This window comes from Apodemus sylvaticus, chromosome 9, assembly GCF_947179515.1.
Source record: "Apodemus sylvaticus chromosome 9, mApoSyl1.1, whole genome shotgun sequence".
In the NCBI taxonomy this organism is placed as follows: domain Eukaryota; kingdom Metazoa; phylum Chordata; class Mammalia; order Rodentia; family Muridae; genus Apodemus; species Apodemus sylvaticus.
The window spans coordinates 4,481,057-4,507,070 of record NC_067480.1 but is presented as its reverse complement, the minus strand read 5'-3'; the positions used below and the strand labels follow the sequence as shown (position 1 = coordinate 4,507,070).

Sequence of the window (26,014 nt, the reverse complement as noted above, 5' to 3'; positions counted from 1 at the left end):
TGCCTGAGAATCAATGAGTTAGGGTGGCTGTTACCAAGGCTGAAAACCTGAGATCCATTTCTAAGGACCCACATGGTAGACTGAGAAAACTGACTCCACAAGTTGTCCTCTAACCGGTACACCTGTGTGGTGGATTGCCCAAACTTCTGCATGCATGTGCATCCTCAGGTGTGTTTATGCACACATGCACACACACTATCACACACACACACACACACACACACAAGCACACACACACACATTATCATAACCACACAGAACTGGTGGAACATGCCTGTAACCCCCAAAACTCAGGAGACCAAGGCTGGAGAACTAGATGTTTTAGACTGACCTTAGCTGCATAGTGAATTGGAGGTGACCCTTGGCTATCCTGTAAGTTACTATTGGTTGTTGTTGTTGTTGTTTTTTAAGACAAATCATTACAAACAAAATTATGTTCCATTTCTAGATTCCCAATTGTGTACTTTGGAAAGCTTGCATTATTTATGGTAAACATTGAAAACAGCATTGATTACAACCTCCTTAATTTAGATGACAAAATTCAAGAGTGAACTTTACTGTATTTTTGTTTTTTTCTCTTTCCTGTTTCTCTCTCCTATGCCCTCTGCTCACCTTGGGCTGACTCTCTTCCTTACTCCAGCCCCAAATAGTCCATATCATGTGTGTGTGTGTGTGTGTGTGTGTGAGTGTGTGTGTGTGTGTGTGTGGCATATATGTATGGAAAAACCAAAATGAAACTAATTATTTCATATGCTAATATAAGCACAATATGTTGAGGTTTCCTATGTAATTATAATTTAATTATACTTGTAACCGAAGCATTGTCAGAGAAAATTATTATGACTTGGACTTAGAAATGTCACCTTTGTATCCCCCACTTACAGACATTGAATACTGACCACAGAAAACTGCCTGGTCTGAGGAAATTCAGTGAAATAGTTTCATCTCTGTGAAGAGAAATTCCTGCCTCAGAGGGGTCTCTAAGGTGTTAAATCTTTTGTAAAGCCATTTGTCACCAAGGAAGACAGGACTGTGCATATCCCTCCTGACTTCACTCTCGTCCCTCGTGCCCGCTCACAGGGCTACTCATCCCGGAGGGATGCCTCAATTAAGGAGAACACTTTATATATAATGCCTCAGCAACATTTAATCTAATTGTTCATGAACCCTGCAGACTCATAATTACTGTTTTTGTCTTTCACACAGCAGTAAGAGTAATTCCAAATTAAAAGGTGAGCGATTGATACTGAGCATTTGATTAACTCTATATGATATGTACTGAAACTTACTAAAAACAATCTCATCAGCTCACACCTCCTCGGGCTGCAAACGACTGAGTAGAAACAGTTCACAGAGCCTGGACACTGTCACTGTCTTATCTCATTCACTTCTGGACACTGCCCCGTACCAGAAGGACCTGACCGCGTATTCCAGATGGGCAGATTCTCTCAGAATACGATGTAGTCCTGTTGGTGCGTGTAGTCAATCTGTGGTCTATCTTCAAGATACATTTTTGTAACCTTAGACTTAAGGAAATCTGGCTCAGGAGACCCTATAAGCAGTATTAAATCAATCTTTACTGGTTCTTTGTCTCTGCAGTGCTTTATTGAGTTTTGTTTGAAGATCTCATCTATCCCAGCTTGGCCCCAGATATAATATGAGGCTGAGTTTTATCTTTCTGGTTCCACCTCTGCATGCTGGGATCACAAGAATGAATATAAAGTACTAGGAAGCTGATGAGAAATACAATTATTACTATGTGATCATGTAAATTCATTAGTTCTTCTATAATAGGGGATGTAGCATCTTATAAGCCTAATTGAAATGGATAAGCCATGTAAGATATATAGACTTAAGTCTATAATTTAACCTTGTCAAAGTTATATAATTATTTTACTAATATCTCATTGAAAAAGACACAGAGGCTATGAGCTTGGCTTGAAACCAGTTTTAGGGGGTTCGATTCCTTCCTTTCTTATTTAACTTTTACATAGGAAGGTTCTTCTAATGTATGGTAAGATGGTAGACATCCATGTAGTCATTCTAAGTTTGTTGAGGAGTAAGAAACTGATAATACTTCTCATTTGGAGGCAAAGGCTTCTCAGATTATAAAAATTATTACAAGTACAGCTGTTAATGAAATAAATGATCCTGTAGATGAGATTGTGTTTCATGTAGTATAGGCATCTGGGTAATCAGAGTAGCGTTGAGGTATTCCTGATAGAAATAGGAAATGTTGAGGGAAAAACGTTATATTTACCAGGCCATATCTGGTCATGGAACCCAGGGAGGGCTTCCTGCATACTAGGCAAGTACTCTGCCCACAGAGATACATCTCAAATCAACTTCTGCAAGGTTTTTAGGACTATATATTCTGAGTTTTCTTTCCTAGGTGTTCAATCTGAGTTTCTTTTGGTTTTTGTTTTTGTTGTTATTGTTTATTTAATTTGTGTTTTATTTAGTTTGAGACTGAGTCTTATATTTAGCCTTAGCTGGCCCCACACTCACAGTACACCTGTCTCAGCCTCCCAAATGACAGACAGGCTGACAATACCATACGTGGCTTACACCTCAAGTTCTTACAAGAATCCTGAAGCACACCAGTGTCATGCCAAAGTTTTTAAAACATAAAAAAGAATCAGCACAATGTATACATAACAATTTCTTCATTTGGAAAAAAGCAGTCGGTCAGAAACTACGAAGTCTAAGGACAAAACATTGACCACTCTTCTCCCATTAGAGAGGCTGTAGATGTTTTGAATGCATAGCTGCTAGGGAGATGCCTTGGGGAGCCTGCAGCTCTGTTCCTCTCTCTTTCTGTTGATATATAATCAGTGCCACTCACAGATATTTTGCATCTAATCAGGACGTGTGTGCACCCTGTGGGGCCCCTGGCAAATGTGGATGTCCTTAACACTCCCCACTCCCCCACCCCACCCCTACCCCTCCACCCCCCCCACCCCACCCCCAGCCACCCACCCCGGGAAGCTTTATATTTCCAGAACATTTTCTGGACCGTCAGCAGAGCCTGTGCCTTTTCTCCTACCCTGTGCTAAACCATCCGGGGGGGGGGGGGGAGGGGGGGGCAGGAGTTACAGTCACAGTGCAGATGAGAGGGGAGATCTTGCATGGCTTTGCAGGGGTGGCTCTTCCCGCCTCTTTCCCGCTGTGACTGTAGGCTACTTAGCACCACTTTAATGAAACTATACACTCCTTACACATTTAAAAATCTACATCTAAGGATTTTTTTTTTATCTTCAAACAGTCCTACAGCATGCAATTTCAGACATCGTGTGTGTATCTTACTTTGGGTAGCCAGCACACACCCCACTTTTTATGTCTTTTAAATACCATAGCAAATCATCATATACCATCATATATTTCACAAGCACAGGAGGATATTTTAAAAAGACATTGTGCATACGTTTCTTACCTCCAAAAACTTTTATTTGCCTTCTATTTCCTCTATAGAATGTTACCTTAGCAATATTTTTAGGCCAGGCAGTGGTGGCACATGCCTTTATTCCTAGTACTTGGGAGTCAGGGGTAGGCAGATTTCTGAGTTGGAGGCCAGACTGGTCTACAGAATGAGTTCCAGGACAGCCATGGCTATACAGAGAGACCCTGTCTCAAAAAAAAAATTAAAATTTACAAAAAAAAAATATTTTAAGGCTAGAAGTATTTGACTAATTACTTTATGACTTAATTCAATAAAATGAGCATATATATGTGTGTGTATATATGTATACATAATGTATATATACACATACAACTGAAGTATACACATATATACAGATATGTATATATATGTATATATATTTCAGTTGTTATTGTATGTGAATAAAACAATAGATTTTAAAAATAACTTCTGAATTATGGACTAATCAAGATTGTTAGTGATGTAAACTTAGATATAAACAACATAGAATACACTACAAATGGATACTTATAAAATACAAAAACACATAGTGATAAAAGGTATCAATGCAAGCAGATGTTTTCTCTTGTTATTTCATGTGTTTGTGGATAACTGACATTTTGCTAAAATGAGACAGAGTTCAGAACCTTTCCATCCTTTCCTTCCCTCCCTGTTTCTTCCTTCCTTCCTTCCTTCCTTCCTTCCTTCCTTCCTTCCTTCCTTCCTTCCTTCCTTCCTTCCTTCCTTCCTTCCCTCCTCCCCTCTCCCTTCCATCTTCAAAGACTAGCACAAATAAAACAATTGAGGTATGAAAACAGCCGGAGTTGGAGAACCATGTTACCCATCTATCCTCCAGGTGTCTGAATCACCCATTGCCTACTTCATTTTCTCTTTTAATTTTGTAGAAAGGAAAACGTAGTCATTTATCTAAGGTGTGGAGGATATGTTAATTAGTGATGAAAGTAATTTTCTTGAATCTGGCACAAGTATAGGAGAAGGTCCCCCCTTTCTGCTCATTGGAGGTCACTTCCTGAGTCACTGCACAGATGAGGCAGAGGCTGACTTGCCTCTGTTGCCTCCAGTGTGAAAGGATGGTTGTGAAGAGGAAGGAAACCAGAGAGAGCCAGACACTGAGTCCAAAAATACAGGTAGAAGCATAAAAGGAATGTGTGTTCTAACGCTCGGTAATATACAGTGTAACTACAGGTTACAACGGCTTGTGTGTTTTACAATGCAGCAAAGATTTGTAGATGTTCAATATAAAGAAATGGCAAATGTTCAAGAGGCTCCTTACCCTGATCAAACCATCACACACACACACTAATATATATATTTGTGTGTGTGTGTGTGTGTGTGTATATATATATATATTGTTTGTGTGTGTGTATATATATATATATATTTTTGTGTGTGTGTTTGTATATATATATATATATATATATACACACACATATATATTTGTGTGTGTATGTGTATATATATATACACATATTTATATTTGTGTGTGTGTATATATATTGTGTGTATATATATATTTGTGTGTGTATGTGTGTGTGTGTGTGTATATATATATATATATATATATATAAAGTAAATACCACAAATAAGTACAGCACGATGTGTCAATCAAAAATTTAAGCTGGAGCTGGAGACATGGCTCAGTGGTTAAGAGCACTGACTGCTCTTTCTGAGTTCAATTCCCAGCAACCTCATGGTAGCTCACAAACATCTGTAATAGTATCTGATGCCCTTCTTCTGATGTGTCTGAAGATAGTAGCAGTGTACTCATATAAATAAAATAAATGAATCTTCAAAAAAACCTAAGCTGCCAATTCACAGAAGAAGGAAAATAAATAGTACATCAAATCCCAAAGAGTGTTCCCCTCTTGCAAGCTTTTTCATCTTGCTTCCTCCTGTCCCTGCTACTGGTGCCTGAATCACAGCTTAGCAACATGAAAATTGTCCTAAGTGCTTTTAAATATGAATATTGTTATTACTTGTAGTTCGAATAATAGCAAAATGTCCCTTTGGTATCTCTGCTATAACCATACCTGTTGTTTCTTCTAAGTGCACGCAGATGGGACTTCTGAGATATGAATATAATGGTGTCCTGGAGACAACTCACACCTACGGGTGCAACTCAAAGTCCAACCCTGATGTACACCCTTGTCAGTCACCTGGGCCTCCTGTGCTCCTGTTCAAACATTTCCCACCCTCTCCTTTACAGGTTTTTCTGCATTACTGGACAGTTCAGGGACCCTGGAAATTTGCTTTTGCCTAGAATCCCTTCCTGCTGTCCTCCTATCCCTCCCTGCCATCTACGTCCCTGTCTCCCACAAGGCACAGCCTGGCTCTGTGAGGGCTTGTCCACAGCACAGCCTCCTCTCCAGCACTGAGGCTTGTGGCTGAGCCTTTCCTTCAACAAACTCATTTTGAAATCTGATTCTCAGTGTGATGTTATTGAGAGGGATTGGGTTCAAGAGGTCACTAGGTTGTTAAGGGACATTAATGCCTGTCTTCTGGAAGCAAGTTTCTTCTGTGAGGACTACATTTATTACCATAGACACATGTGATCATGAAGCAGGGAGCACTCCTTTTGGTTTGCTCTTTCAGTCTCTATAATTTTATTATTGTTGTTGTTGTTGTTGTTGTTGTTGTTGTTATACTTGTCATAACCTGCTTTCACTTCCAAGCCTCCAGAACTGTGTAAGCCATAATAATTCTTCCCTTTCTGAATTTCCCAAATTACCCAGTCTCTGGTATTTTAGTGTAGTGACAGAACACAGCCTTAGACACCAGGTCTGTCTTATCTCTGTGCACTGCTTACTTTAATACAGCACCTGTCGCACGGCAGGTACTTAGTAGTGTTTGAACAAAACCAGCTGGGAAGATAACTATGACCGAATTGTCTCTGTGGAGACAATGGAGAGATGGGTCATGTCAGGGGCTGCAGAGAAGATCTGTGTCAGAATCAATCACATACTGGGTCCACATATCTGTACCACAGCCATGGGCATGTTTCACACTAATTGGGATCCAGTGACTTGCCACACTTTTTCTTCTATTTATGTGGAATCAGAACCCACACCATCCACCCTAATGTGGATGTTTTCTTTTGTAAACACAATGATTAAAACTAAGAAACTGTAAATACTAGCAACTAAAAATAGATTTAATATTTAACTTCCGTTGTCTCTCTTATGTTCGCTGGGATCCCACCTTACACACAAGCTCGCCTGTGTATGAGGTGGGATCCCCTCACTCTGTGGCAGTTCTCAATCTCTCCTTGCACTTTTCAACCTTGGCACATCAAATCCTAGCCCTCTAGGTCATTTTTATAGCATGTCCTTTGATTTGGATCTGCCCCATGTTGCTGAATAAGGTCATATGCATTTGGGCAAATTCTTCAGAGATGATGCCTCTTGTCCGTAGGCATCTCATCCAGGATGCGTGGCATCCGTGCATCTGATGACCAAGCGCGTTAAACCTTTGATGTCTGGGCTAAGGTGTTGGATGGTGGTTGTCTCTGCTGTACTGCCGACATGTTCCCCTTGCAGTTGAGAAATGTCTGAATGGAGGAGTCACTTTAGAAGGAGACAGTGTAGCAGCTGAGCACCAGTGTTAGCACTGATAGATCTTCCTGGTAGCAATTACTAGTGTGGTCTTCTGAAGATGTTTCTGCTTCCACCGTTCCTCCTACAGCTTTTAAATGAAATCTCCTGTAGCAAAACACGCCCTCCCCCTTCTTTTGTTTTCTCCATCACTTACAGCAGCGTCAGCTCATGGATACCCCTGTGTTTTTTTTAGTTTGATTCCATGTTTTTTCATTTGATTCCTTTGTATCACACTTTTTATGGATGGTCTGACCCTCACCATTAGGAATTTTTCAGGGTCCTTTCAATAGGCCCCTCAGTTTGTCATTTTTAGAAAAGTTTTTTAAGTGTTTTGTTTGTTTTTGGTTTTGTTTTTTTACTTTTGTCACTTAGTGATGCTCAGAAAATTAAAAACCTTAAAAATTTAATTGCAACTTCATATCATACTTAAGACACTAAAATGTTTTATCAGAAAGCCTGTGCAAGCAGTGAATGCCTGTAATCTTAGAATTTGGGAGGCTGAGACAAGATGATTGTTACAAGTTTGCAGTTATCCAAGGATACATAGTAAAACTCTGTCTCAAAAGAGTTCTCATAAGCTATCTCCTGTGGTCAGTTACCGCCCCTTTAGCAGCTTGAATCTCTTGTGAAGAATTTGTCTCAGTGACCTCAGAAACAATAACTCTTTTGTTCTTCTCTTGATTCTGCCCCCCACATAAAGTCTTGGCAGTTACCTTGTAATGTGTGGAGTATAGCTATTCCAATCATGTCTCAATGCCTGCCATCTAATTTGCTTTCAATAACTGTGCAAATGTTCTCCTTCCTGATAGATGTACCCAAACAAATGCAGATGTTTGGGATGGTACAGGAGTCTGGCAGGTTGCCTGCTGAGTTCGTTATAACTTTTAGTGTCTGTGAGCATAATGCCTCTATTTAGATGAACCTCATTCTCCACCTAAGGCTTTGACTGAACTCAATAGTCAATTGTCTCTTCCTTCAAAGTGAATTAAATTTGAAAAGTTAAAACAACTATCAAGTTGGAAGTTCTGCCAAAATTGTTTAGGCAGCATCTGCATCTCAGGGGGAAAATTCTTCTTTGAAATTAACTTGAAAGTGAAACCCCTAAGCTCTTTCCTCCTGAGTGAGCTGAGAGCAGGGCTCTTCTCCACCCATCACTCTTCAGGCTGTTGCCATACCATCAATCAAGGGAACCCATATGACATTAGGTTTCACTTTAATCACTTCTTCTGCTACTTGCATTTTTATATCCTTTTTCTATAAAAACACCTTAAATTGCTCCCAGTATTTTTGTAACTCAAAGTTATAGAAAATTCCACTCCAGCAAAAGAATTCAAATACAACTGGTAGAAACAGAGATTTTATTAGGGAAGTTCATTTTGGACAAGATCAATGGCGATGCATGTGTTTTCATATCTGCATGGCATCCATATTTGGGCTAAAGATCAAGAAAAAAAGATGAAAAGAAAAATCACTTGAAATTACTAAGCAATGGTCTATTGATGAAGGGTACATATGTCAAAATGTTAGATATAAAAACTGAGATCATAATATAGATGCCAGATAGGTAAGGAGAATTAGAGAGAGGTGATATATGGATAGATAGATGGATAGATTTATATATATATATATATATATATATATATATATATATTGATTTCTTTATAGATGATAAAGGATAGTAAATATATAGATGATAGGTAGATCAATTATTGATGATAGATAGGTAGATAATAAATAGATGAGATCAATGATTGATCGATGATAGCAGATAAATAGATGATAGATAAACAGACAGATTGATAAAGAGAGATTTTCTATGGTCTTATTGGTGCTCATTAAGAGACAGTGTTTTAATTGATTGGGTATGATGGTGTATGTCTAGAATGGTAGGAACTGGGAGGCATAGGCAGGAGGGCTCCCTTAGTTTGAGGTACACTCTGAGTATCAGGTTAGCAAGAGGTTTGTCAAGCCTGCATAGGCATCCTTAGGGAAGCAGAAGAGAATCCTGTGTAAGTGACGCCAGCTGAAAGAACATCTCCTTATACCAAACAGCTGTGGCTTCATAAGCTTTCATGGCCACAGGTTGATTCACAGCCATCATCTGTAACTGTGAAGATGCTTTCTTTCTAAAAGACTCTTTTAGTGGTCGGTATCCCAGATAACTGGACAAAGACCCTTCAAGTCCGTGACACGCTTGAAGTGTGGGCAAACTGCCTGATGTCAGTCACGCCAGATCAACTGCCTTCTCTCTAAGGTGGGACAAGCCTTCTCTGTTCTATCTCATGGTTGTTGTGAGTGGCTAGCCCTCCTGCCAGACACCACAGGTCTATGAGGGAGTTCCTATGCTCAGAGAAGACTCTCTAGAGTCCATACTCTCTTTGCATAACATGAATGTTCTTGATGAGGGAATTTTCTTCTAATAAGATTGAGGCTAATGATCCGAGAAAATGCTTCCCCTATTTTCTTGGCCTGCAACTTTGTCATAAAAATGTTATAAAACTGTAGCCATGCATTCTGAATATGACAGAGTCTTTCATGGAAAAGTGAAGATGTTTATTCATGTTCTGAAGAGCACACACCAGATGATTTTGTTCTCAGGACTTACACAGGAATGGTCTGAGAATCTTTTCATTAATCTCAGACATCTTAATATTGACTAAGAAATCACTCTTAATCTTAGACAAACAAAAACTATTCATATTTAATGTGGTCCAATTAAATTAAATTTAGTTAGCCTACCAATGTCAAAGACAAATGCCCTGTTATGACTTCCTACAGATAATGACTATGAGCAAAAGTTAATGTGCTTACACAGATGTTAATGACGCTAACATATTTGTGCCTTAGTTTTCTTTTGATGTGAAGAGGCACGATGACCAAGGCAATTTATAAAAGGAAATACTTAATGGGGGATATACGTAGAGTTTGATGGTGTGAGTCCATGACTTTCATGACAAGGGACACAGCAGCAGACAGGCAGGCGCAGTGCTGGAGCAGTAACTAAGACGTACATCCTCATCTGCAAGTTGGAGGCAGAGAGTAAGACTGAATCTAGCACGACTCTTTTAAAACTGCAAAGTCCACCCCTAGTGACACGCCTCCTCCAACATGGCCTCCTAATCCTTCCCAAATAGTTCCACCAGCTAGGGACCAAGCATTCAAATATGTGAGCCTATGGGGCCATTCTCATTCAAACCACCGCAGAGTGCTCACCATTGTAGCTTGCTCAATGACCTTGATTCCCATGCAGCCCCATAAAAAGGACACCTGGTTGTCCTCACTGTAGGATGAGGTACAGTGTATGATGCAGACAAACTGGTTGTCCTCACTGTAGGATGAGGTACAGTGTATGATGCAGACAACCTAGTTGTCCTCACTGTAGGATGAGGTACAGTGTATGATGCAGACAACCTGGTTGTCCTCACTGTAGGATGAGGTACAGTGTACGATGCAGACAACCTGGTTGTCCTCACTGTACGATGAGGTGCAGTGTATGATGAAGACAATGAGGTTTTATGGCTTCAGCAATTTCCTTCACTGCCAGCAATTCCCTGAACCAAGTGTGAACTTGGGCTTCACTCTTGTGTTTTATTAAAAAAAAGAAAAGGAAGCCAGGGATATGTTTGGTAGAGTCGCTGTATGGTGAGGCGGGAGGGGGTGCCTCTGCGGGCCCATGCTGAGACATCCCTTCTCCCTGAGGTACCAGCTATACAAGTATATAGTATGGAATAGGTTTATTTAGGGAATGGGGAGGGCGATTGAGGAGGAAGTAGAGACAAAGAAAGGGGGAGACAGAGAGAGAGCGAGAGAGAGAGAGAGAGAGAGAGAGAGAGAGAGAGAGAGAGAGAACAGGAAGAGGAGGAGGAGGAAGAGGAGGACGAGGACGAGGAGGAGGAGGAGGAAGAGTAGAGGCCTGCCATGAACACATGTAGAGAGAAGGGGTAGGGGAATAGGGAGAGAAGGGACAGAGAGGGAAGAGAGTAAGAGAGAGAGGAGGGGCAAACAGCCCCTTTCATAGTGAGTCAGTCAGACATACCTGGCTATTGCCGGGTAACTGTAGGACAGAGCCTAGAAGGAATGCTAAAGGAATGTTAACACTCACTAACTGGTTAGTGAGGCCTAATCTCACTATTATCAATCATTACTCTTGCTATCAGTCACAGCACTTGATGTCCAAACTGTACAAACTGAGTGCCGTGTACCTACTATGTAACTGAATAAACCAACACACACATACTACTTATATGTATATGGCAGAATGGGACCCAATGGGATGGGCTTAATCTCTCTGCAAAATTACAGCTCTGCCTGAATACAGATTCCTCCCCAAGCTTCTATCAGGCCCAGTTCTGCCTCCCATTTGGAAGGCTCTCATAACTGTTCGTCTGAGCATTAGGGAATGCTGTACATTTCCAAAGCTCTCTTCTCACAGACTCAAAGGTCTCTGCCGATCTTCCACAGTGGTGCTGTGTCCTGGCTCAGCGAAGACCACTTAGTAAAGGATAAAAGGGTTTTAGAAAACAGGACAAAGCTACAGTGTGCTCATATACATAAAGTAAATAAGTAAAAGAAAAGAAAAGAAAAGAAAAGAGAAACCAGGACAAAGCAAGGTGTCTTCATTCAAAGGGATGCTGTCTCCTTGGAGAAGAGAGTGATATTTAAGTGCACTTGTCCTTCTGATAGCCATGCTGAGGCTACTTCTTGGGTATTGTGATGACATCATCTATAAAATTCACTCAACCAACACACATGTGCCATATATTTTAAGCCATAGCTAGACCACTTATAATATCAATTCAATGTAATTCCTGTGTAAATGGTTGCTTTCCAAGTACTTTGGGAATAATGAGAGGAAGAAAGTCTATTTGGTCACCAAGCAAAGGCTTCTATTTTTCTGAGTATTTTTGATCTGTGATTGGTGACTATGGAGGCAGGAACCACAAATATGGTATTATCCGTCTCCCTCCTTATCATTGTGACCAAGTAGCTCACAGAAGCACCTGAGGGAGGAGAGCTTTCCTTTGTCCCATCATTTCAGACGGTAAAATCAGTCACAATAGGGAGGGCACAGCGTCTAGAAGGAGCCCATGAGCTTGTGAGCGGTCTCTCACATGGCATTGACATAGAAGGAGACCACCAGATGGAAGACAAGGCCTAACTGCAAAGACACACGCTGGCGGGGCTACTGCATCAGCTAGCCCCTTGGTGAACAAGAACCTATATAACCTCCCCTAGTACCAGTTAGGGACTCTGTGTTCAAACATGCTTGAGGGGGTCGAGGGGAGGGGGGAGGATGGAAGGAGGTCACCTCACATTCAATGACTGACTGACTGACTGACTGACTGACTGACTGACTGACTGACTGGCTGACTGACTGACTGGCTGGCTGGCTGGCTGGCTGGCTGATTGACTGACTGACTGACTGACTGACTGACTGACTGACTGACTGACTGGCTGATTGACTGACTGACTGATTGACTGACTGACTGACTGACTGACTGACTGACTGGCTGATTGACTGGCTGAAGCACCATCAGGGACAAGAGGTTTCTTTTTTCTCACAATTTCAGTGAGGCCAGGCAGTCATGCTAGGGAAGGAAATATGCCTATGTCAGTAAATACATTTCCCTAGTTGTGACCTCAGAACACTTGGTTAACTTCTCATTTTTGAGGTAAGAATAATGAGGTTAGCGGTTATCTGACATTTAAATGATAGGATGTACAGTGCTCACAGGGTACCTGTCACCTACTATGTACTTAGTAAGCCTGTCAATCTACTAAGTGCTCAGCAATGAAGGGAGGTTATTTTGAGAAAGAGATGGTCCTGATGTTCAAAACCTTTTTGGAAACTAACTTTTGAGTTTTGTCTGTGAGTAGTTTATCAAACTATTATAAGAGTTTTGTTTTTTGTTTTTTTATTATACAGCTAAGCTCTGCAGAGTCCAAAGGTGGGTTTGTTTTGTTTTTGTTCTTTTTTGTTGTTGTTAGTTTGTTTTGTTGGTTATTGTTTCATGTTTTTTCTTTTGATGGATAACAACAAGCTCTGACCATGTTTAACATTTTATTTCTTTATCCTGGCACTCAGCCATGCTGCCCCCCACCCCCAATAAAAAAGAAAGGAAGAAATGAAGGAAGGAAGGAGGGAGGGAGGGAGGGAGGGAGGGAGGGAGAGAGAGAGAGAGAGAGAGAGAGAGAAGAACCATCTTCAACAGAATGTGTATTTGCAGTGTGCTGTGTCTAGAAATATTCTAAAATAAATAGAAAGTTCAAACATGATTTTGGTTGCCAGTTATGGTGGTGCACTTGAGAAACTGAGGCAGGAGAATCACAAATTCGGGGACAGCCTGGAATACAAAGTAACTTCTAGGCTAACCCAAACTACACAAGATCTTGTCATACAATAAGAGCGAGATAGACTGCAGCTACAAGCTGGAGAAAGGGGTCAGAAAAGCAGGCTGCCCTCTGTTTGCACAAGCTGGTTCCATGTCAGCCCTGTGTCTCTGAGCTGATACATTTCCTGCATTTGCCTCTCTTGCTCAAGCAAAATGAAAGTAACCAAGTCAGCAGTCACAGCCTTCTTGTGGAGCTGCCTGGGATCCTGACTGTCTCTCCTCAGCATTTTTCGCCTGTAAAGTGGAGTTAGTGCAGCATAACCCCCGGACAGTTGAGAGCCCACCCCCTTCATACTGTCAAAGACAGGGCTCTACCAGAGCTTCGTGTTCAACACCCCGTGCCCTGTGTTCATGGAGGTCAAACAAGAACTCGAGACCTCTGTCTCATAGAGAGAAGTGGCCAAAGGGTATTGGTGAGCTGGGGTACAGCGCCCAGTGGCATTTAGAGCCTAGTGCTTGCTGTGTGAGCTGTTTCAGTTAACCCTCTCTATGATCTCAAAGCAGGCCTAGTCAATGAGGTGGACAACAAGAACATGGGCAAAGGAAACCTAGGCTAGGCAGGCCAGCTAAGGTTAGCACAGGAGCAAGGAGAAGAGCAGATGAGTTCTGCCCAGACTTTCCCAAGCTCCATAGGCAGACAGAGAAATTTGTCTGTGCCAGGCTTCTTCAACCCATCGAAAACCATCATACCAGTCTGTTGACCTTCAGGCTTGGGCTTTCCAATTAGAATTAGTCACTGGTTCCCAGGGAGTACATGTGGAGTGTGGATCAGTGCCTGACTTCAGAAGCCAGGGTGAAGAATAGTTATGCTGACCTTTAGAAGCTGTGTTTCAACACTACCCCAATCTAGCTAAGAAGAAGGGCAAGGATTGGTTTCTGAAGCACCATCAGCAGTCCTGTCCTGTCCTGCCTTGTCCTATCCTGCCTTGTTCTGTCCTGTCTTATCTTGTCCTGCCCTGTCCTATCTTGCCCTGTCCTGTTCTATCTTGTTCTGTTCTGTCCTGTCCTATCTTGTCCTGTCCTTCCCCCATCCTGTCTTGTTCTGTCCTGTCCTTTCTTGTCCTGTCCCTAGAACAGGTGTCCCATCCATGTTTGCAAATGATAAGGGAAAATATTTGGATCTTAGACTGTCTGCTGTATGCCTGGACTATGTGACTTCTGTCTGCGGGTTTGCTTCTCCCTTTATATGAGGCACAAGTGGAGCGCCCCTGGCCAGCATACTGTAGTCTCTGCAGTCTCTGCAGACTGACCCCTGACTGTACATACTGTACTGCTTTTGATGATGGAAAGCCATCAGTGTCTCTCAACAGCATCCAGTGTGCTTCTCACGCACATCAGGCCGTGTAAAAGTTGGGAACATGAATAGAAATGTCCTAAGATCCTAAGGAGAACTTACGGCTAATGAAGGGGAAGTGCTCCACCAAATGCACAAGTGCAGTGGTAGCCTTGGAAAAGCAGAGGGGCCACACCCATGAGGTGTGACCTTCATGACACTGAAAAAGCAGGTGGCTAGGTTGTTCTGCTGACTGGAGTGAAGGAAAGAAGTGCTGGGCATTGGAGAATGATGTCCTCGCTACAAGGAGGATGGGACGTGGAGGCTGTAGGCCTGTGAGCATCTCCTTTGTAACCAGAGAACTCGTTCCTATAAGGAGAAACTGGACCGAAGAGAGTAGTGTAGCTCAGGTGTGGATGTGGTTCAGAGTGTCCAAGGTAAAGTCTGGAGGATTTGGTCCTAGGTATGCTAGGAGGATTGGGGAGAATAAAGTTATAGGAAGACATCTGTGTTGGTTGGGGTTACTATTGCTGTGAGAAAACACCAGAAACAATATCAAATTGGGAAGGAAGAATTTGTTTCATTTTACATTTCGAGGTGTATCACGGAGAGAAGTCAGGCCAGGAGTGTGGAAGCAGGAGTTGATGCAGAAGCCCTGGATGAGAGCTACTCACTGATTTATGCTAGTAGCCAGCTCAACTTGCTTTCTTATAGAACCCAGCACCCCCAGCCCAGAAGTGACTCCACCCAAAATGGGCGGGGCCAGCCTTACCCCACCAATCGCTTATTTTAAAAATGCCCTACAGGCTTGCCTACAGCCAGGTCTTACAGAAGTATAGTCTCTATTGAGAGTTCATCATACTAAATGCCTCTAGTGTGAGTCAAGGTGACTTTTCTTCTTGGCTCTCACCCTGGACAGTACGTTAGTGTGAACAAGCCCTTCAAAGTTGGCGGGCTATCTGTGGAGACTGAGGAATTACGGTATATGACACCAAGCTATCTTCCGACATGTTTGAAGCATGCTGGTTATACATAATAAAGGTCATTTACAAATATATGCCCCGCTAGAAAGTGATAAAAGGGTGAGACCCTAAAACTGGAGTGTCCTCTTAGAAGAAAAGACTGGGGATCAGGGTGCCGATGCACGAATGGCCTGGTAGTGTTTGGAACTGAATGCTCAGAACCACCGAGCCAAACCTTAATTCAAAACCACATGGGAAGAAAGCCTTCAAGCGTCAAATGGTAGGCTCTACTGTGAGTCTTTCATAGGCACGCCAAGAACAATTAAAAGAAGTGAGCTGTTTTACAGGAGCCGTGAGATGAATGATCTTGGGGACAAGAAGTGGGTCGCAATTTCTTTTACTTCAGCAGACTCTTTTAAAACCGTGAACCGCTTGACCATTGCTAAATCTTTATAGGTATCACCATGGCAACCATTGATATGAAAACTAATATTAGCCAGGACACTTCTGCCTCAGATGATCTGATATTTTCCACTGCTGTGGTCATCTCCACGGTCTGTGCACATGAGCAAAGGCGGTCCCCTCCAGTCCTGTTATGCTGTCTTTTGCTCTGAAGAGATAAGTGCTTGTCAAATGCCCCAGCTGTTTTGTTACAGAATGGCCCAATGGCTTGTGCACAGGGCGTCTACACAGTCAGTATATCAGATCTGCTCATCTCTGGGTGCATAGTGAAGGACCCTGTAGGTGGCAACTGGGTTGTCTTTCTTAGAATGATTGGCTGGAAGCAATGTGTAGTAGCCCCATTTACTCTCAGCTTCATATGTAAGGTTTAGGTTATCCCTAGTTAATAGAAAACGGATGAGTAGAAGACAGTAAGCTATCTCAAGAGAGGTGAACAGACCACATTCACACTTTTATTACAGTGCATTCTTTTATTTTTAGATCTATTTTTTTATTTTATGTATATGGTTACACTGTAGCTGTACAAATGGTTGTGAACCATCATGTGGTTGCTGGGAATTGAACTCAGGACCTCTGCTCACTCCAGCCTGCTCACTCTGGCCCAAAGATTTATTTATTATTATATGCAAGTACACTATAGCTGTCTTCAGACACACCAGAAGAGGGCATCAGATCCCATTACAGATGGTTGTGAGCCACCATGTGGTTGCTGGGATTTGAACTCAGGACCTGTGGAAGAGCAGTCAGTGTTCTTAACCATTGAGCTATCTCTCTAGCCCTACAGTGTATTCTTATACTTTAATTTTATTATTATCAATCACTTACTATGTCTAATGTGTAAATTAAATTTTACCACAGTTATAGTCACAGAAACAATAGCATATATTGGGTTTGATACTGGCCCTGGTTTCAGGGTATGTCCTATGTATCTCCCACAGCTAAATAGATGCTGCCTGTGTGTCCCATATAATTCTGCACACACTTTTATCCTATATCAACTATTAACATTATAGTTAGTCTCTCCCTTCCGAATCTTCTGTGTCTCATCTCAGTCCTTAGTATCACACCTCCACAATTATGTTCTTTCCATTCCTATAGTCACTGCTCTCATAGACTCCCACATTTTATAATCCTGTCTCATTCATCCATCCATCCATCCATCCATCCATCCATTCATCCATCCATCCATCCATCCATTCATCCATCCATCCATTCATCCATCCATCCATCCATTCATCCATCCATCCATTCATCCATCCATCCATCCATCCATTCATCCATCCATCCATTCATCCATCCATCCATCCATTCATCCATCCATCCATCCATCCATTCATCCATCCATCCATTCATCCATCCATCCATCCATCCATCCATCCCACCCTTCCTCCCTCCATTCAGTAAACAAACACATTAAATACCTGTATTAGTGAGCATTCTCCTCTGTTTCTAAGCACCTGAAACATAGACAAAGGACCAGCAGAGCTATGTGGTGAGACCTAGTCAGTTCCCTTTATCACTGCAGTGACGAAGCATCTAACAAGAGCTGCTCAGGGAAAGAAGGCTTACTTTGCTTCCCTGAAGGTACAGTTCATCATGGTGGGTAAGGCATGGCAGCCTCGTGACACAGGTGGATACATTGTATCTGCAGTTATGGGCAGAGAGAATGTTCTTCTATGTTCTGTTCTTTCTCTAGAGTCTGGGACCCAGCTCCTGGGTTGGTGGCACTCACACTGAGTAGGTCTTCTCTCTCCAGACAAGCCTTTTTGGAAACATCTTTAGAGTCATAGACAGAGGTGTGTGTTTCCATGGTCCATTTAAGGCCAGTGGAGTTGATGCTTAAGATTAGTCATGACATGCCCACATTGTATTAAATTTCTCCTAATTGAAACTTTTGTAATACATTTCAAGTGTGTACCACATAGGGAGAATGTTTCCATATGCCACATATGCTCATCATCCAGCCACAATAATTAACTTCAGCTGCTATTGGAGGTTTCTCACAGGATTCTACTGTGCATCCACAGTTCAGAAGCACCACTCTATTCTAATTAAACAGGAAGTGTAGGAATGTTTTGAGTGATGATGATATTGAGAAAAGTCAAAATCTGAAGCCTATAGATCCTAGCATTATCTAGTATTCTGCCTATCAACTTTAATGGTGCTCATGAGAATGTAATTTGGATGTATATGTTTCAGGGATTTTTAACATTCATACAGTTAGGAACCAACATTGTGATGCCTCAGAAGGACTCAGTAAAAAACCTTTCAGGCTTTCCATTCTGAGTATTTATGCCTTGACTTCAAACAGTATCACAAGCAGCCACCTAAGTTAACTTGGTAAAGCATGGCTCAGAGATTAAAAACAGATCTTCTGAGCGATAGTAAGTTGAGCAAATCAGATTGGTTGGAGGGTCTAAGAGGTCCTTCTTAGGGGAAAGGAAGTAGGAGCTGTCTTAGACTCCTAGAGGAAAGCACCACCACAGTGTCAAATGTATCTCCATCTATAATAGGCAAAGCTTGCAGGATTTTCACCAAATAATGTGTACAGGTATCTTTAATAATTCAGAATTTAAGTTACTACTACAAATGGCATGAAGATACAGGCAAACCCCCATGCCTGGGCGACAAACTCTTGAAGAACAATTTCATCTCTGTATTGGATAGCATCTTATGGGTGTTCTTGCCCAAATACCCTGTAGCCAGAGGAGTCCCTTGGAGCACTCACAGGTAGTGGCTTGTGTCTCCATTAACGGCACAGGCACAGATTGCAGTGTCCTCAAGACAGCCCTGATCACATCACAACCGTGATTCATCCTCACTTACTGAGCCAAATCCTAGTTCTTTGACATGGCCTGAACAAGGAAAATATTACTGCTACCTCACACTATGTCTTAACACATGTAAATATAAAATTAGACCTTGATTTCTAATGTTTACGGGTCCTTTCATAAAACCAAAGAGTGCTTTAAACTGATATGCAAACACAAGGTTCATAGAGGAAAAATCAATAGCATGTTGATTTAAAAGCATGGTTTCATGAAAATCCTGTGTGCTGTGTTTTTGGAGAGAAAGTTGTAACCTCTCCTCAGTTTATCTAATTTGGTCACTAGTTAGCAAGAGAAATGCTTCTTTGGGTACATTAACCTAACATGTATTAATTTAGGTAAATCTGTCTCTTGGGTTTCAATCAGTCAAATGCCAGACTTACCCCAGAAACAAGTCTGTAATTGCCATCTCAATGTGGCAGCCCTTAGTAATTCTGTAAAGATGTTTCCAGTGCTTGGAAATTAAGGTGAGGGATGTACCATTGTTGCAATCTTCAATAAATGGCTTTCTAATGCAATTATTGCTGGGGCTGGGAACAGAACAATCTCTCATTGTTATTTATTGCTGTACTTACTGCTAATGAACTGTTGTTGCAGGCTGATGCATCCAAGGACAAGATCCAAGTAATGGTTCTTCTGGAATATGTGAAATGACTGTGTGGTGTGGGTGCCGTGGCTATAGCTCACCTCTGGGTCTTTATGAGGCTGTTCTAGTCCAGATCTTGTGTGTGTGTACATGTGTGTATATGTGTGTATGGTGTGGGTACTGTGGGCATAGCTCACCTCTGGGTCTTAATAAGGTTGTTCTAGTTCAGATCTCATGTGTGTGTTTGTGTGTGTGTATGTATGTATGTATGTGTATATGGTGTGTATATGTGATGTGTGTGTGTATATGCATGTGTGTATATGTGTGTATGGTGTGGGTATTGTGTGCATAGCTCACTTCAGGGTCTTAATGAGCCTGTCCCAGTCCAAATATCGTGTGTGTGTGTGTGTGTGTGTGTGTGTGTGTGTGTGTGTATGTGGTATGTATGTGTGTGAATGTGGTGTGTGTATGTGTGGTGTGTGTGTATACATGTGGTATGTGTCTCTGTATGTGCATGCATGTATGTGTGTATGAGTATGTGAAGTTCTTATACTTTGTGCTCCTTTACATGTTTGTGAAACATCTGTCACCCATGGGGACCACCATGGACATTTGACTGGCCACCTAGATCAGTGGCTGTCAAGATTAAGTGAATTATAATCACTTGGGGAATTGTTACCCAATGTCTTCTGATCTGCATAGTCTGGGCTGCCACCCAGAAATATTTCATTATTAGTTATATGTCAAACTCAAGGTGAGTCTGACATAAATGCTGTGATTATGTTTGTTCCTGAGACACAAACAGCTCAGAAAGTGGTTTGTGCACAATCTAGTTTGGGAAACTCTGATATTCTTCCCAATATCCACCATCCGTAAACAAGTCTTGAATATTCAGATATATCTGTGATACATATCTTGATAAGGGCAGAGGCAACCGGCTTTTTTGAAATACCCTGAAAATTGATTTCAAGTGACACAGACTGTACATCATTTTCATTGATCCCTAGAGCATTCTAGAAGCTGTGTACTATAATGAAATCACATTTTCAGGGTGGGTTCATACTGGACAAGAACAGTCAGTGAACAGGGAAGGAGGAAAGTCCTGGACATCAGGAACCAATTAAGACACAAAGCTGACTGTCTCTTTTGAGCCACCATCACGGGCTTGCCTAAAGAGGGCAACGTAAACCTGAAGATGTCTGGCAAGTCAGCCAGCCAGCTTCTGGATGCCTCCCCTCCTCACTCCTCCGTTAATTGTTGATAGCCACTGAAAGAAATATAATTGGTGATTAGGAGCACTGACAGCTTCATGAGAGACACGGCAGCTTGCTGGTGTCATTATTCTGTCGTTGTGCAGAGGGTAGAAAATGATAAAAATCTTAAACAGCTCAGAACAGCTTAATGCAAGTCATCTGTTTGGGAGTTGAATTCTGTAATAATACATATTAGCATCTTCCATTCTTAATATTTTTTTTACCTTAAATAGAGAATTCCCAGGAGTAAAACATTCTGCATATATTTATTTTATTTGGAAATCGAATGAAATTGCACATTTCCAACTCCCATCTCTCACATTTTACAGTTTCATTCTTTATATTATAGACCAGACTCCCAAATAGAAAACATTCACAATTGATTCTTATTTCTATTTAAGAGAAAAATAAAATTACTGAGTATTTCAGCTCTACAAAGAACTGGGTGTTAAAACAACTTTGACAATTGTATTTAATAGAAGTTACTCTATTTAGAAGCACTGAGACCTAGCACTAACATTTAGAGAAATAAAGTTATAAGGGTGTGTTTTAATAAAGTGAAACACTAGGTGTGCTGACCTGACTTTTAGCTTCTGTAAGTATGGGGAAGAGGAGACTAGTAAGGAATGCTCCGGAACAGGAGCCATTTCCCTGAATGGTATATGAGCATGTCAAAACCTGCTCCTGTGCAAATGCTCACATTTTTTTTTAACACTTTGTGTTGCATTTGTAGATGTTGGTGGTTTTAGAATCCTGCCTTCCATCTGTGTCGTGTATCCATCCAGCCTCTAAACTGATCAATACACACAACCAGGATGGAACCAGCATCTGGAAGCCTTAATGAGCTGTGAGCTTAGCACTATTCTGAGCATCTAGATACTGGGAACTCTGAAATGAATTTTTAATTCAGAAAGAGATGCTTGCTGCTTTTGAATTATGCATTCACCCCATCCCACCCCACCCCCGTATTTCTTATTTACCATCTCCTAAAGACCTGTGTCCTGATTTCAAGAATTTGATATGTGATTCGGGTGCCTGGCATTCCTCTGAAGGTAAAGCAGGCCTCGACTGGTTCCTTCAAAGGCAGTCAACATGTTACTAAGCCTGAAGCTTAAATTGAACAAATGAGAGCAAATGGTCTGTTTGCCTCATGAAGCGGCACTTTCGTCTGGGGGTTTGCTCCAACTCCAGCCTGCCTTCCTCTTCATGAGTGGAAGATCTTCAGATAGGGTCAACAGTCAGATTCCCATCATTTCTTCTGATATCTTGTTTGTGAAGCTGACAAATGATGCTGCCAAGGCCACCTGAAAATTCTGTTTGCCCTGCCTTGGTTATCAAGTGGGGGCAGTGGCTGTTGTTCAGGAGGTGGAGGGCTTGAGTCCCAAGGAGTCAGCCTTCTACTGCTGCTTGCTTGCTTGTGTATGGACAGAGCTTCAGGGGAATCCTGCCTGGGAGTCCTGCCTCTTCCCTTTGTATCGGAGATAAGCTGCATTCCTGAGGTCACACCATGGATTGAATTCCTGCCTGGTTGTTGGCCTTCAGTGATTCATAGTAAAGCAATTACAGGAAGCATAGATATAACATGTTATAGAGCAAGCCTGTGTGTGTAGGAGGAGAGCAGAATGGGCATCCTGGGACTTAAGCTGCAGAAACGGAATCTTTCCCCACATGTTGTAGACTTCAGCATAATGTCCCATGTAATACTGTCTACACAAACCTGAATTCGCCCGTAGAATGGCCACTAGCTCTGAGACAGTGCAAAAGACTTTTACCTGGTAGCACTGCTATAAATCTCAGTTAGAAATAGACTACAAAACGACTATTCTGTAACTTGTTGGAGAAGCAGTTTCTGCGTTAGAAAAGTGAGGGCTTCCCTGAGGTCTAAGCTGCTTTATCTGCAATACTGAGAGGGATTCGTGAGGAATTCAAGCAAATCCAGCTGTGATTGATCCAGCTGTGATTGATAGTATCATTTTACTCAAACTTTTATTTTCTACTATTTCTCCCTCTCCTTTCTATATGGAAGAGTTGGATATGTTATTTTCCAGTGAGTGTTTAGATGGGTATATTACTTATACTTGGCCGGTCGGTATTAAGGTGTGATATGTTATTTGTAGGTGGATTTGTGATGGGGGTGTGCTTGTGGAGGCCAGAGGTCAACTTTGAGTGTTGTTCCTTATATGCCTGATCTACCTTGTTTTTTGAGATAGAGTCTTTGATAGGCCTGGGAGTCACCCATTATTCTAGTCACCCTTCAAGACCTGTCTCCATCTTCAAAGTGCTGATATTACCAGAATATGGTACCACAACTGAATCTCTTATGCAGGTTTTGAGTGATCAAACTCAGGTCCTCACACTTACAAGGCAAGCACTGAGCAGCCAGCTCCTCAGTCCATGGTGCCTTTGGAACTTCGTAAGAATCCTAGAATATGGAAGCTTAAGGAGTTTTGGGAATACCCCGATGTTTCCTACAGAAGGAGTCTGACTCCCTGATGTAAAGGGGCAGCACAGGCCAGTACTCAACATCTATTCATTCATTTAGCGAAAATATGGGTTCTGACTTGCAGTGTCCCATGTGAGGCACTGTGGGGAGACAGAGATGACCATCAAGGGCTCCTGTGAGATAGCAGGAAGGTAGGAGGAGACATTCTGTTAACCATATGCAAGGAGATTACTGAGGAGCAAGGCTCTGCTTGTGAGTTGCCTGTTTGACATTTCTTTTCTTTCTGTATCTGTGTTAGATACACAAAAGAGGTAGCTGATAGTCTTGGTTATGCCCAAAGGGAACTAGAGCAATTGCTTCACAGCTGCACATTTTGACTAGGTAAGGATCCAGGTTTTACTCCCATTTTTTGTGTTTGATGGGGAAGAGGGAGGAGGGATGCGATGGTGTCTCATGTGACACAAGCTAGCCTAAAATTCGCCATGTAGCCTAGGAAGGCTTGAACTTCTGATCCTCCTGCTTCTCTACCTGAGCTGAGTGCTGAGATTAGGGATTCAGCATGCACTGCCACACCAGGGCTGTATGGTGCTGGGGATTAATCCTGGGGTTTCCTGGTATTTAAAGCAGTCCTTGGACTTGCAGATTGTTAGGATAATTAGCTAGATATTCCTAACTTTCAAACAGAATACTTAACATTCTACTGGAGTTTTCCCCCTCTTCCCTGGAGAGCAGTCACCCATCCACATACCACATGCCACCACTGACTTATCCACGAAGATGCATGAGTCATGGCGAGAACAGCCTGCATTCAACTTTTTAAAAAAAAAAAATCACAAAACATTGCATCAAAATGAATGAGAGGCTCAGAGCCATCTGGGTCTCAAGTAATATTGCTGAGTTTGTGTTTGCTGTAAATGATGCAGATTGTTCACGTCCATTTTCAAAGAAGGGGCATGGGGGGGGGGTGATGTGCGTGCACACGTGTACACATACGCCCTGCCTCCATTCATGGATTTATGAATCAGAGCCACGGATGTGTACACATGTCTCAACACTAACATGGTGGCCCTCAGGCATGTTAGGTATGTGAACCCTTACATGTCAGATGTAAAGAGCTCTGGGTCCTTTCTACCTCTGCCTCTTGGATCTGGACCAAAGGCTCCTCCTCTCTGCAGCCTGGAATCGCTGCCTATCTACTCTACGGTCTATGCAGTGCCATAGTTTTTTTTTTTTTTTTTTCTTTCCCAAGCATGATTTAAGTCAGACTATGTAACTCAAAATTTTAATTCCCAGAGCTACACATCTACAAAACACGGTCCCTAAACTCCATAGCAGACCAGTGACCTAATTTCCTAACCTTCTCTCTCATAGGAGGTATCAAAGTCCCCTCCTTTGTAGCCAAGGCAATTGGATGCCCCCCCCCCCTTTCCTGCTGACATTGTAGATGTTCTAGATACCCAGGCCAAGCCTCCTCATCTCCTCAGGCTCAGGAGTAAGCCACCACTCATCCCTGCTGGGGACACTGATTTTGCATCCTATCTGTGCCATCTGTTAGGAAATGCAATAGTTTGTTAATCTTTTTCCCTCCTTTAATGAGTTTTAGTTTCAGGCCAGGGACTAGGTGATTTGAGAAAGGCCTTAGAAGTCCTGAAGAAATACTCCAGGGTGGTATGAGCCCCAGATGTGAGATGACCAGAGAACTGAGCAAGTCAGGATGTGTCTCTGCCTCTCTCTCTCTCTCTGGAGATTTCAGCTTAAGCTTTATAGATCCCAGGAAGGAGGGAGCTGCAGACAGACACAGAACCTAGCTATCATTCTAATTAACTCGGGTCTTCTCTATGAACTTAAATATCTGGAGAAAGGAACCCGTGTTAAGACCTTTCCAATTTCAAAACGGGAGGGTTGGGGGGAGGGAGGAGAGACTGCAGTCCCCAAGCAGATAGAGAACTCACCGGAAGGTCAAAAAAAAAAAAAAAAAAAAAAAGCTTCCCTCCACTCTCCCGTGGGGATCCGTAAAGGCAGAGGAGGGGACCCAGAGGCCCTGCAATAATCCAAGTGTAAATCCAAAGGCTACTGCTGTTGGCAGCTGACTGTCGCCGTCCCCAGAGCTAGGTTTTAGGGAACTGCTCAATCTAGGTGTCCTGAAGAACTGCCGCGGCCCCCTCCCCCGCGCCGGAGGGAAGCCGGGACGAGGTTGGCCCCCCTCGCTCGGAGTCTGGGCGTGGGCCCCGCCGCAGCTCCGCGGAGCCTCCGTGCCTCCTGCAAAGGGGGGCGGGGGAGCCCTGAGCTGCGGCTTCCTCCCGCGCGGAGTCTCCTGCGCACCGCGGAGCAGGACGCCAGAGCCAGCTGGATCTCCACGCCGCGGCGCGCCTGGCCTTCCCGCCGCCCCCAGGTAACTTTTCTGTCCTGGGTGACCGAGGGGCTCCAAGGGGGGCTCGCTTCCTAGGCGCGCGAGGCTTGGGCGGGGGTGGTGCACTGTGCCCGCCGAGCTCGGCCTCCGCCCTCGGGGCCTCTCTGTGAGCTACGGTCCCCCCGGGGGCGACCGGGCCCTGTGCCCCTCTCCAGCCTTCGGCGCGGAGCCCCGGGTTGGGGCGCCATGTTTAGAGCGTGCGGGGCTTCTGGGGGAGACACTGCGGCGCCAGGCCGGGGGCTGTGCGCGGGAGGGGCCGTGCGCCCCGAGGCTGCGGCTGCCGCTGGCGTCCGTTCCCCGGGCGGGCGCTGCAGGGCTCGGAGCATCCCGTCTCCGTGGCGGGGCTGGCCGCTTTTACGTAACTTGCCTCCTT

The 26,014-nt window shown here is 42.9% G+C and overlaps 1 protein-coding gene across 15 annotated transcripts in view; it reads left to right on the top strand.

Annotated features, from left to right (window-relative positions):
* The window catches only part of Epb41l3 (erythrocyte membrane protein band 4.1 like 3), a 222,447-nt gene that overhangs the window by 61,261 nt on the left and 135,172 nt on the right, over positions 1–26,014 (top strand). For 5 of the 15 annotated variants that reach the window (XM_052192740.1, XM_052192741.1, XM_052192737.1 and 2 more), the window contains exon 1: positions 25,238–25,623. The exons of 2 other annotated variants lie outside the window; for them this stretch is intronic. The gene's annotated coding sequence lies outside the window, so the exon portion shown is untranslated. Of the gene's footprint in view, positions 1–25,235; positions 25,624–26,014 lie in introns of those variants that run through there. 8 more of the 15 variants (XM_052192742.1, XM_052192735.1, XM_052192736.1 and 5 more) reach the window with 3 other exon arrangements.